This window comes from Rhamphochromis sp. 'chilingali', assembly GCF_963969265.1.
Source record: "Rhamphochromis sp. 'chilingali' genome assembly, chromosome: 2".
NCBI lineage: Eukaryota > Metazoa > Chordata > Actinopteri > Cichliformes > Cichlidae > Rhamphochromis > Rhamphochromis sp. 'chilingali'.
In genome coordinates this window covers 52,565,562-52,577,880 of record NC_137930.1, presented here as the reverse complement: position 1 = coordinate 52,577,880, position 12,319 = coordinate 52,565,562, and the positions used below count along the sequence as shown (strand labels likewise).

At 42.6% G+C, this 12,319-nt stretch overlaps 1 protein-coding gene across 4 annotated transcripts in view; it reads left to right on the top strand.

Moving 5' to 3' along the window:
- Positions 1-208: 208 nt before the first annotated feature.
- Positions 209-12,319, top strand: part of nrcamb (neuronal cell adhesion molecule b) — an 80,186-nt gene continuing 68,075 nt past the window's right edge. For 2 of the 4 annotated variants that reach the window (XM_080874709.1, XM_080874706.1), the window contains exon 1: positions 209-379. The gene's annotated coding sequence lies outside the window, so the exon portion shown is untranslated. Of the gene's footprint in view, positions 385-12,319 lie in introns of all 4 variants that reach the window. The other 2 variants (XM_080874708.1, XM_080874705.1) reach the window with 1 other exon arrangement.

The following is a 12,319-nucleotide window of genomic DNA, read 5'->3' as shown; positions in this document are numbered from 1 at the left end:
ATGTTGTCCATCTGTGATTTTGAGGCTTCAGGGGGGGTAAAGCACTATTGTATGTATTTGTATGACAGTTTTCTGGAATGGTTCACTGCCTTTAGGCCACCATACATCAGCAGCGGCGCTGCAGTGCGCGCAATGGGCGTGCGCACGCCTCCGGGTGCTGATGCGCGCCCCCGCCTGTGTGTGTGTTTGTATGTCGGTGAACTGGTGGGAGAGAGAGAGGAGGGGACCGGTGGCTGAGAGAGGCATCGGAGGCAAGTGCAAGAGGTTCGGCGCTCTGAGCGGGGACTCCACGTGAATAACCGCAGCTCACGGCTTCGCTCTGTCGCGGGAGGCTGAAGACACCCGCGGTGTTTTGTGTTTCTCACCGCCCAGGGAGGAGGTAAGGTGAGCTAAATTAGACCATTCATAATAAGCACGTGTCGTGTGGCTTACAGTTCACTGACAGGAGTTTTGTGGCACGTTGGAAGGATGCCGATAGAAAAACTGCCCCTCTTTTAGCTCCTTCTCGGGGGGTGGGAGTGTGCAGGAGTGGTTTATTTTAAATAACACGCCGCGCTGTTCTGGGTGATATTTTACGTGTTAGGTGATCGTCGGAGAGAGCGAAAAGGTGTGGGACATATTCCGGTGAACGACTGTCAAATCAAAGGGTTGACACGTACCGTGACGCGTTAAAGATGCTGAGGGGAAAAACACAAAAAACAAATCATTGGCACTTATTTGCGAATATTGTCTTTGGACTTGATCTTTTTTGCTTCGATCATCACATATCACATGGTGTAGATACAGTGGATATTCCCACAGATAGATAGACAGCTCTACTGTACTTGACAGCTGCTTTTTATTGTCCTGTGTTGATGAAATCGCTGTCTGGATACACGCACAATCCCTCATAAGCTGATTTGCTTCCCACATGTTTGATTCCCCTCATATTTATGTCACAACTCTGTGTTGTTTTGACTGACCAGTCACTTTGCTGAGTCTAATTTCCCTTCATGGGACTGAATCTGATTATGATAGGGTCCCCCCTGAGATTTCACAGAATTCATCTCACACCATTTTTCCACCAGTCAAAACAATTCATTTGCTGGAAAAAAACCCAAACATATTTTCACACAATCCTGTCTTCCCACTCCACCTCCTCCTCCCCCGTCTGTCTGCCCCTTGGTCAAAGCTTCAGTAAAGGGGGAACTCACCATCATGCAACAACACCCCTCCTCCTCCTCCTCCTCCTCATCCCCTCCTCTGCTCATCCCCAGACACTCTCACTCATACATACACCCAGACACACATGCCTTGACTGCACACTTTCGCTGCCTGCTCAGTTGGCCAAATTAATGCAATGCTAATGACCCCTGTGTTATTGTCTGAAGCTCTTGCCTTGCGCTTACTGCTCTGAAAAGCCTGACACACTTTCTAGTAATGTTTATTCACTCCAAGCAGACTATAGTTAATCTGGTTAAGACGATAACAATATCCCTCTATCCTTGCCTTATGTCTAGTTTACATTAATTTATAAAACTGGCGGCAAAAATGTACGTCCCAGACAGTTTGTGTGCTTTGTGGTAGTCTCTTGATCAGGTTGTAGTTTGAGCTCAGAGAGGCTTTAATCCACAGCTACTGGAGTGCTGCTAACATAACATTTCAGCCTCATTTGACAAATGTGGAGAAATCGGGACAAGATAGCGACCTACATTGTGCTGCCTTCTTTACTTTCAAACTCATCACAAATGACTCTAGACGGGGAGATTTGCATAACTAAGGGATTATCATGACACACGTTGGCCAGAGTTATTGTGAGAGCACCAGTCAGTCACACTGCACGCTGACCTAAAACCAGCGACGGGCAACTTTGCTCCGGGGGCTATGGGAAAAGCTTGGGTGTTGGAGGGAAAATGCCACCAATTTCTCTCTGTGGGCTGCAGAAAAACGCAGGCTATTCTGTGAGAAGTGATCAACGCGCCTTCTCTAAGCAGCCGTCCGTGGACATTCACAGGCCAGAACAAAGTGCCTCATAGAAAGGAAGATTTGTTCTGTGTCACTTGTTGTAATGATGACATAATTTCTTTCAGGAACTGGTCTGAACCTGAGAGACTGCCATTTCATCAAGGGTACATTTGAGTCATGTCAGAGTAATGCTTGTTTAGGGAAGCAGCACATATTCCGAGATGAAACAATAACACGATTCCGGCAAAGTGAAGCTGAAGTCAGGGTGGGAGATGGCTAGTCTCAGTAGACGTTTAGTAAGAGGGACCTGTCAGTGTAAAGATCGCTTCTGGTTAATCACAAGTGTCTCTTTTTTCTAAGTCTTGACAATCATTTATGTGACATTTCATAGTTTCTATGTTCTGAATTAACTAAGTGCTAAAATCTGGAAATGGGAATATGAAGGCATTACAACAATTAAGGCCAACCTAGGCATTAGAACCAGGAGTAAATGATTCAGTAATCCATCAGTGAGTTGATATTTGATACAAATCTGGCATGCTTAGCAACTTTAGATCTTACAACGTTAGCAACAGTTTTCTGGGTGCAGTTTCTCAAATGAAATATTTTATGCTATATGATGGTGAACAGAAGATATTTTAGACCTCGGTCTGAGCGCTGAAAACATAAAGGAACAAGAAATCATCTCAAGTTTCTTTGACATTTGTTTAAAAAAAAAGAATTCACTGATTAATTGAGGAATACAATAATAAATTAATTGGCAATTCATCTATTTCAGTTTTTACCTAAAATCTGGTATCTGCACATGCTACACACACACACACACACACACACACACACACACACACACACACACACACACACATTATGTATATATATATATATATATATATATATATATATATATATATATATCCAGATCTCAGCGAATATCTTGATATTGATTCCAGTTCCTGTAGAAATTATGACTGATGCGCTGAAACCAACCATAAATACCCCCTGCAATAATTTCTTTTTCATGCAAAAGTGCACATGCACTAATCAATAATTTACCATCATAAGTCACTCCAGCTGATTGACTGAATGATTGAGTGAGTTCTGGCAACACGTGTTCTCGTGTCCCGAGTGAAGAGGATCCAGCAGCCATTGTGAATAGAAACGCCGTGCTGCTCGGCTGTGATGAGGCTAAATTCCCTGGGGAATGATGGAGGCCCATGCCTACCCATTAGTGTCACTGCGGTCTGGGTGTTTCATCCCAGTGGAGCTATCACGCACAGCAGCGCAGCACACTGACATCATTTGGACCTCCTTGTCATAGGCATGTTCGTCTCATTTTGGGACTGATGAGTGCCTCATTATCACACCACAGAGGGAACGGTGCTCTGCCTGCTTCACAGCTGCCTGATCACTTTCACTGTTTGTAATTTGGACAAACGTATGCAGAAGCAAAGAAAGGCATTCATACATGTTCATTACATGTGCCCATGTTTTACTTTCCTTCTCTCTCTGTCTCTCTCTGTGAGTCGGGCCTGCTTGGTTGCAAGCTGGTGGGTACAATTAGAGTTTCACAGTCAGTTAAGCAGCAGCTCTAATGGGAATTGACACATTCCTGTAAATCCCTCCACACAGCTGCAACTGTTGGTGTTTACACCGTAGACTTGTATTTTATTATCGGGAGTAAATGGCAACAGATGACTAAGAAAAATGGGTAAACAAAGTAAGTAAAAAGTACAAAGTGAACCTCGATTAGATAGATGTCTTGGTTTCGGCTTCTCCTTTTACTTCTTGCTGTTATGGATATTGACAAGAATTTATTAACACCAGTGCCACTGCTAAGTTTTCCTATAGGTCAGATTTGTTTTTATTGATCCCCATGTTGTTTACTGATTGGATTTACATGTGAGGAAAAAAAGTAAGCTTGCACAGGTTTGTATCATCAATTCAAATACCTGGACCTGACTCTAATTACTGTACAAAAACAGACTTGGATGTGACTTTGGTGTGCAAAAGCTTTCACGCATTTAACTCATAATGGATTGGTTCCGGGTTTTAACTGGAACCAGTAGTTGATTCCTTTCATTGCTTGTAACAGCACATTAAATAGCTGACACAAGGGTCTGATGATTTGATCGATTGGTGCACAGACAGAAAATTCATCATCAGCTGTTTGGACATGTTTCTAATAATTTTAATAAAAGTAAAATTATAAAAATGCTTTGATTCAAGCTTCGCACGTGTTAAGGTTTTCTCACACTAATATCTGAAACAGAGCAGTCTAAAGCCTGAGCTTTTGGCAAGTAGGGATTACTTGGCACATACTGGCCATCTGCCTTTGCAACAGTATATGACAGAAAACAATGAGCATCCTTTAAGTGTGTTTGTTTTTGAGTAAATTCAAGCTTTTCAAATGTGAGGAATTATTATTTAGTCATCTTTTGAAATAAACTAAATACCATTGGCTATGGTTTGGATAAAAAAAAAAGTGAGCTGTATGTTAATAATTATGTTGGATTAAGCTCTGGAAACAACAAAAAAGAGGCATTATTGTTACTTTAAGTGATGGAAAAGCTGTTAGTCATAGCCCCGACTCGGAAGCCCTGCTGATCAGAGATGCTGTGCTCAGTTGATTTACTGTTAAATTCGGCTATAGATTTTGGACAGCAGGTAGTTGGACAGATGTTGGATGGATGGAGGTCAGTGAAGACCTCCTTGGATGGCCCCCTGTGACCAAATCATTACGTTGGAGCTTCACACCATGACGGTCATCAAGCCCAGTCACTCAAGGTTGCCAAGGGAACCCTAATATTACTCATGTCAGGTTATCAACCCCCTTTAGTAAGTACAAAGCATTTAAGGATGTTCTTTTCCGTCCTAAGTAAGTGCCAGGGGGGTGACAGCAATAGACCCTTTTGAAATGGGACATTGAGATAATGGAACGTAATGTTGCAGGTTTTATGCTCTCTCTCTGTCCCCTTTAGACCTCCTTGTTAACTAGGTGATCTGAACCACTCAACCTCGAATTTAGAGATCCAATGGGAACAAATGGAAATTCAACTCGATGTTTGCTCCAGGAGTGCATTTTCTGAGATCTCATCAGATGCGCTGCTTCGTTGCTACTGGCTAGGGGAGGAGGAGGGAGGAAAAGGAAGAAGTGGGAGTGTTTTCAAGCTTTTGGGGTTCCAAGGGGGAGGGAGGAGGGGTGGATCATGTACCTCCATGGACGCTGAGAATGGGCAGGGGGGAACAAAGGGGGTCTGTTTTCTCTTTCTCTACTGGCAGGGAGGCTTTTATTGCCTCTTGCCTTGCAGTATGTGTGTGGGTGGGTGGGGGTGGTGATAATGCTGGGGAGGGGTGATGCAGGGGTTATCCTGAAGGAGATCCACAATAGAAACTGTGGTGTTGGAGCCTCTCTTTGAACAGCTGAAGAGGGCTGGAGAGGCAGTCCTTGCTGGAGCGACAGCCTCGGGCCTGTTGAAGCTCTGGCCAACTTTGGATGGGCAGCAGATGTTGGAGAGGTAGCTGGTGGCCGAGTGGCAGCACATAACAACAACCGGTGCTTCCCTTTCCTGTCCTGAAAACAACAGGAGGTGGGCATTGCTCCACTGGCAGGGTGCAGGCTGGCCAAAATTGCAGGGAATACAGGAACAGTGTGCACTTGAAAGCTTTTCTGCTCCATTCTCAAGCTTCCATCTTCTTCCTATTTGCATAGAGCTTAAGGAGAAAAAAAAACAAAACCGCGTTGCACATCCCACTCTTTGTTGGCACTGCGATGCAGCCCACTTGTGTAGACTAATAGCTCAGAAAATACATCACCACAGCTCTTTCTCTGCTTATAAAATTGGCCTGTACCGTGCCAAAAATCCAACGCAATCCCCAAGCCTCCACAGCCTTACTAGTCTCTTGTTGAACACCACATCCAACAAAACTTGCAGAAGTGGGGGTCTGCAGAGATAAGCGGAGCAAAGGCTTAGATTATCTTTGTTGCCCCAGTGCATGATGCAACAGCGAATCAACAGGAAAAGAAGGAGACACTTCGCTGTCAGCTCATGAATAAAGTTGACATGGAAACACAAAGTGGCTTTGCCATGGTTCAGGACTTGCTGACCTCGAGGTCTTATTTAGGCCAGGCGCTCTAATGCCCTTACCCTCTGCTCCACCCCTCTACCCCCTCCCACACCCTGGCTGAGGGTAAGATACCATGTTAGAAGCTCAGCAGCCACCACTGAAGGGCCCTTAATCCAAGTGGGATGACAGTTTGGCTCTGGATGCCGTTTCTGCAGTGCTGAGACCAATGAGCTTTTCTTCCCCTCTTTTTCATCCCTTAAACCTCCCAAATACAACCACAGGAATCCTGGGAAAAAAAGCAGTTCTCGGGGAGACAGAGGAATAGGATGGCAAACAAATCAAAGGGAGGATCTCTGATTCCTCCTTTGTAGAGCAGATAAATGTGCACATTCACAGAGATATCAAAAGCACACAGTGTTGACTTCAGCTGCTATTTTTTTTGTCCACATGTAGTGTAAAAAACATAATCTATAACCAGATAATCTTTGTCCAGGCTTCAGAATGATTAGGGAAGATTGAGGTCAGAAAACCATTAGACTCATCAAATTTAGTGATGCTGCCACATCAAATCCCTTTTCCTGCCTTTAAACCAATCGGCAGAGCGATCCGCGGACCACATGTTAACAGAGGTTCAAATGGGCCATCCATTATCTGAAACAATAACGAGCATCATGCATGTTTGCCATTACTGTTACTCACTCTGCATTGCAGCTGCAGCTGATTCTGCTTTTCCACACCGGTCACAGTCCCACTGTGATGTGCAATAATCTCTGGGAAGTTGACTTTGTTAAGTTTTTATAAAATTTAGTTTGGAAATTTGTCAGCTGATCCCTTGACACAATATGATCACATAAAAACGTCAAATATTTGTTTTATGCAGAACCTCGAATGTTAAAATGTGCCGAATGCAGTATGTATTTCTGCCCCTTTACTCTAAAAATGTTAACACCATCAATACAGAAAATCATCATTTAATCTTGGACTAGAATATGATGGTGAATAGCAGCACTTGTGTCCCCTGATGGACCCAAGTGCAGGAAGAAGGAGCCTGGAAATATTTCCTCTGCACTGAAAATTTTTAAATCAGTTTAAATTCAAATTAAATCTCAAGCTGCTATTACTCAGTATATTCAAGTAGATTCAAGCATTTTAAAATTCCTGTTATATCAAAAGCACAATTTTTTCAACTATGGGAAGCCTGTGAATTTGATTTATTAACTAAAACCCAAGGTCATCCTCTCTGGTGTTCGAGGGTATTATGCCAGAGCAATTTAGAATCAAACGTGAGCAATGGAATAGCAATCAGTATAATCTCTGTGTGTTCAGTCCTGTGCTGGATTCTCAGCGCTGTGCATCTTCAGGAACTGGAGGAATGTAATTGTCAGTAAGATCATTCCTTTCTGTGGGCTAGTTCGGCCCATCTGTGAGGAAGGGAGAATGGGCATGGCAACTTCATTTATCAGGATCTCCGCTGTGGCTGGCTGGCCTGATAACCCAATCAAGTGTCTAGTGTGACTAAGAGCTGTCTGGGCGAACACTAGGCTTTTTTCAGTTCTCCATGTGGAAATATCAATGAGGCTTTGTCAATGTGCCATTGTTGACAGCCAGAGCCCTGTGGTGTTAAAAACCTAATGCAGACTCTCAAAGAAAGAAAAAGTCTCAATAATAATCTTTGTTTACTATTTTCTTTACATTTTCACACTATATTTGGACCTTGGCATTGAATGGCAGTCCTGGTGTTGGTGTTAGTCGGCATTGTGCCGGTACAAGCTGAAAAGATTCTGGTTTGAGGCAGACCTAATGTTCGGGTCTTCAAGGTTGGCTGGTTTTTGGGCCTCTCAGGGGCTCAAGGCACAATGACCACATCTCTCAATGAGTGGAGCCACAGTGGACATGTTACTCAAAGGGCTTACTGCATGACAGGGAGCACGCCTCCACAGATACAAGAGAAAAATAGCACACTTTCACTCTGAGGTGGATTTCATATAGCTCACAGTTCTGCTGTCAATATCTTGATTGTAGTTGACATTTAAGGGAATGCATAAGGCAAAGGGCATTCTTTAGATGTTCTCTGCTGCTTTCATGAAATGTGTTTGGTTTGGAATAATGGATTAAATTGTTAATGTACTCAGAGGGAGGTGAGGGTCGGATCATTCTGAAGTATTCCTAGATTTCTCTATACATTTATTTTTTACATAAGCTGTGCACATCTGAGGCTTTTACACAATCAGTCAAGCTGCTATCTGAGTTAAAATCTCAGTTTTCCCCGATTGAAGGATCATGATTAAAACTGTAGGTTTCCAAAGCCTGTGCCTGAGATCATGATATGCACAGTGCTTATGGAATTATTTAGACCTGTTTTATAATCCGTGATTGTAGGTATGGGGTTTAAAAATAAAAAGGAGCAGTCGTGCCCTGAGAGCAGATTATGCACGGATCTCCACCACTCTGGCTTGGTTTCTGCCTCTGTTTTTTTTCTTTGTTTATTTCATTTCCTTTTTAAGTCTTTTCTATATGACTTTTCATAGATTTCGTTTCTCCATTTGGTAACCTTTACTTTTGTTTGTCAGTATTCACACATTAGATGAGACCATTAATGATATCCCAGAAATGTCTGGGTTAGGTTTGCGTGTATCTCAAGAGCTTACAAGTTTATACAATGATACCCAGTGGTACAGCCCAGTAGCGTTCATTATATGCTTGCAGATTTTATGAATTTAGATTTTCTTCTTCCACTGCTGCCTTTTAAAATCAGGCGTTGTTCGCTGATGTAGCGCTTAATCCGTCCACAATAGGGCAACTACATGGAGGTCAACTTGATTGGATTCTCCACAGTCATCTGCAGTGAAAAAAAATCTAATTAAGCTTCAGGCACCTAAGTCAAACTCCGTAGGATTACCCTGGCCCTGCACCCAAAACCTGGTCCTGGGAGATTGTGATAACTCTACTCCCATAATCTGAAGCCGGGGAAGCCTAGAGGGGGGTGTTGGCAATGAAATCCATACAAACCGAATCTACTCACCCACTCAACTGCGTGGATAGCTGAGTCACGTAAAAAATATATGGTGTAAATTAAGTTAAAATCAAAAATCGCAGTGCGAGATTTACCAAAGTCGAGTTTGTGTTAACATTCAAAGCCACAGCAGGACACAGTGCAAATAGCTACAGTGTGTTTCGAAGAGATAATGATAGAAAAAAAACTGATTTCATGCAGAGTTTCATCCGTATCGTTCACAATCCCCTGAGCTTTGAAGTCAAATTGGAAGTGTGTCTGTATGGGTGGAAACGACAGACAGATTAGAGAACAGAAAACATGCTTTGAAAGAGCTTTTAACCCCCCACCCCCACCCCCTACCCCCTCCTACTCAAATCTGTCTTTTTCAGAGACAAATAAAACCCACCAAAGTATCTTCTCTTTTGTCCCAACTTTAAGATGTGGGTTGGATGTAGATTTTCCACTGAGCAAAAAGTCCATGTTTGTTGTGGTCACCACAGTGCTCGAAACAGCTTTTTTGTTCAGAAGATAACTCACAACGGGAGACCGCTATTGACCAGTTGTTCCCCTAAAGGAAATGGGCATGAAGGGGGAAAGAGTGGAGGACAGTGAGGGGGTCAAGATGGGGTAAAAGACACGGATGTGCAAGTGACCAGGACATGGTCTCCATCTCACCAGGATGCAGCTAAAATATGGCTCTCTTCTTTTGATCCTGGAGACAGTGCACCTGCTGGAGGTCTAAGGATTTGTCCTTTTCCCGTCTATCATCAAGGTATCACTTTATGTATGCGAGTACAGCTCTTGGTATTCCACTATCATTACATTTTCCTTCTTGTACTCATAGCCACAAAATTAAAAGGCTGCAAGAGCTTGTGATCTCTTCCCGCCTTCTCGCGGGAGTTGATTGTGATTGGGGGTTTTTTCTCCCCTCAGTCTCGCATCAAAATGCAGCCAGACTGAAAGCTAAAAATGCTCTTTTGGCCCCAAAACAAAAGCCTCTGAATTAGTTTCACTCAGCCTGTTTATCTGAGCTGTGATTCAGCTGAAATGGGACTTTGGATATGAATTTTGAGTGGAAGCAAAGCGCTGGCAGAAGTGGCAGAGCCTTGTCCTTGACAGCCTTGTTGAATTAATTCCTTCCAAATGGCTGGTTTAAAGAATGAAAAGAAGAGTGTTGAATACAAGCTAATACTGATCTGATGCTATCTACGGCACAGGTTCAATTTTTAACCGTAGTGTCTTTGTGAAACCATCCATTTTTACCCACGTGACTCATATTGTGTGCGGAGTTAAAGGATAATGGAATAGGTGGCCACCCAGGACAGCTTGTCATAGCACTTCAGTTTGATTGACATGCCACTTCTTTTTTCACACCAGACATGGTAAAATTGTATAAAAGTGACTCTTTAGCATAACATTGGACAATTGCATGCTTAACCTCCTTCATTCTCCTCTGGGGCTCGATTAATTCAAACCGGAGCAACTTCAACATATCTGTGTTGTAATGCTAAAATTAGCAGGATCTGAGGCATGTGCTTGATATGGTAATAGGGGAGGTGAATTTGTTGCTGTGGGCTACGTGGATGTGTACGTCATTGTATATAAATATCTTGTGATATATTACATTTTCTTTAAAAAATCAGGTGAGAAGCTGGAGTTTGAAGTTTCACTCCTGACCTCGGGAATAACAGCATCCATTCAATGTTTTTTCCAGCTTTCATCGACATCCTCGCTCCCTTCACATGCAGGTTATTTAGTTTTTATGAAACAGTTATTACCCTATACATTGGGTAGAATATTCTAATAGGAAATAATGAAAAAAAATTAACTGCTGTGGTGGTTAGCCCTGTTACCTCACATCAAGAAGGCCAAATCCACCATCTGTCCAGGGCCTTTCTAGGTGGAGCAGAAGTTTTCTTTGAGTATTCTGGTTTCCTCCCGCGGTCCAAAAACATGCAGTTAGTGAGGTTAAGATTATTGGTTATTGCGCGCAATGCGATTGCGTATCTGTTTCTGTGTTAGCTGCGTGACATGTTTTCAGCCACATCCTTCCAGAGTACACCTTGCCTCTCATTTGATGGTAGCCGGGATAAACTACAGCACCCATCGCAACTCTGAATTAGATAAACAACATATTTCTGGGTGTCAGAGATTTACAGTTAACAAACAGTCAGGTGAATAAACAACACTGAGACACTTGTGTAGGTTAACGTGCTGCACGGGTGAAAAGCTCAGAGCAAATCACACCGAACTGCAGTATTCGTTTATTTTTATAGGTTACATCGTCAATATGCAAATATAATCACATTTCCTGTTACGCAGGTCCTGATGCTGTCTGTGTGTAAGCTGTGTGTGTGTGTCACAAAGTATGTGTGTCGCAAGTCAATTTCTAAGAATAATATAATGCAAGTCAACTTCTGCGGATATGTATTTCTGTACTGGTCTCTTTTCAGTGTCACAGGGTCAGCTTCCTGTTTCTACAGAAAACTGTGTCTGGTGAAATATGTATAACATAACTTTTGAAGCATAAGCAAATAAAACAATAAAAACTCCCTGACACTGGGTTTTAGACTGGTGGTGAAAAGAAACCTGTCAACATGCAGACTCGGACCTGAAAAACTGCTGAGAGTCATTTAATTTAACAATTTAGTGAGTATCGCATCAGATTAAATGGCCTTGTAAATGGCCATTTAATCTGATGTATTTATCATAAATAAATGAATCATTAGCAGCAACTCTAATAGACGTTGTTCAGTAAACACTGTATGTGTCTTCATATTGTTCAGCTTTAATGGGAATGTTTTGCGTTGGCTTCCAGAGTATCACTTCAGTCCTGAATACTCATTTGCTGAGTTTTAAACATGAATTGCTATGATTAGTTTATTCCCTTTGATCCCAAGCATGGCAGTGTGTGGATTAAATATAACTCAAGATAACATCAGATTAATCTGCAAAGGCTAATTTCAGTAAGTTCTGTCGTTGTACTACATCTACCTTTTTCCCTCCTCTCCTCCATAACCTCATCTCCTACACAGAACTAACCCATCTTAGAGGAAATACTGAATGCATTATGTGGTATAAACAGCTCCACGTAAAGATGCATTTATTGGATCGTTTATGATAGCGGGATATGAAGAAGTTTTCCCACATTTCACACAGTGGCTGATCTCAGTGGTTCCAAGTGCAAGAGTGCCGCTCTAAATGTTTAATGGCGAGTTAAAGGATAAGGGCCATCTTCTGTCTCTTTCTGCATAGTGTCTCATTCCAGTCTGGCTGAGCTCCAGTGCTCACTGCAGCATTCTGACTCACTATGTT